Source organism: Schistocerca cancellata, unplaced genomic scaffold (assembly GCF_023864275.1).
Source record: "Schistocerca cancellata isolate TAMUIC-IGC-003103 unplaced genomic scaffold, iqSchCanc2.1 HiC_scaffold_785, whole genome shotgun sequence".
Lineage (NCBI taxonomy): Eukaryota > Metazoa > Arthropoda > Insecta > Orthoptera > Acrididae > Schistocerca > Schistocerca cancellata.
The window spans coordinates 577,055-578,135 of NW_026046796.1; the positions used below are offsets into that span (position 1 = coordinate 577,055).

A 1,081-nucleotide genomic window follows, 5' to 3' on the forward strand; every position below is an offset into this window, starting at 1 on the left:
AAACCACTTCGGATAAAAGGAAGACATCGAAGCAATTCGGAACGTGTTGCTACATTCGTTACCGGTAAGTCCCATCAGCACGCGAGTGTTGCAGAGGCACTTCGGCAACTCAAATGGGAATCCCGGGAGGGAAGACGACGCTCTTTTCGAGGAGCACTATTTAGAAAATGTAAAAAAAAAGCACTCCGTCGTCAGGCCACAAGTGGCCCACCGGGACCATCCGACCGCCGTGTCATCCTCAGTTGAGGATGCGGATAGGAGGGGCGTGTGGTCAGCACACCGCTCTCCCGGTCGTTACGATGGTTTTCTATGACCGGAGCCGCTACTATTCGGTCGAGTAGCTCCTCAATTGGCATCACGAGGCTGAGTGCACCCCGGAAAATGGCAACAGCGCATGGCGGCTGGATGGTCACCCATCCAAGTGCCGGCCACGCTCGACAGCGCTTAACTTCGGTGATCTGACGGGAACCGGTGTATCCACTGCGGCAAGGCCGTTGCCATTTAGAAAATGTAGTAAACTGTATTTCAAGTTGACTGCAAAACGATTCGACTGCTGCCAAGATACATCGCGCATAAGGACCGGGAAGATAAGAGAAATTAGAATTCGTGCGGAGGCATGTAGACAGTCGTTTTCCATCGTTTTATTTTTGAGTTGATCAGGAAATGGAATGATTAGCAATGGTACAAGGTAAACTTCGCTGTGCACCATACGGTGACTTGCATGTGCAGGCAGATACTCGCATATGCAAATTACACTGCCTTAAAGAACTAATTTTTAAAATCTCTCCTTCAGTTCATGTGCGTAAACTCACCAATTTTCGGTTGAGACTGGCGAATATGATAAAGAAAAAAGTTTATTGGATGTAGTTGCCGTGATATGCAACAGGCAGAAGTATTTTATTTTAATGGATTAAAAGAAAATGATAAATTTTAATTACTTGTGCCAACGGTACTGGAAGTCGATTCGACGTTGTCTGAACGACAGTAACATTGTAAGCGGCCTGAATGTTGGATGGGTGCGAAAAGAATCATGTGGTGGCTTTGTGACATCGTTGTCATTTGGCTCACCTGTAGTAAGTGA

General features: G+C 46.8%; 1 pseudogene; it reads right to left on the bottom strand.

Moving 5' to 3' along the window:
• Window positions 1-382: 382 nt before the first annotated feature.
• LOC126143173 (5S ribosomal RNA) lies at window positions 383-499 on the bottom strand (annotated as a pseudogene).
• Between the last annotated feature and the right edge of the window lie 582 nt (window positions 500-1,081).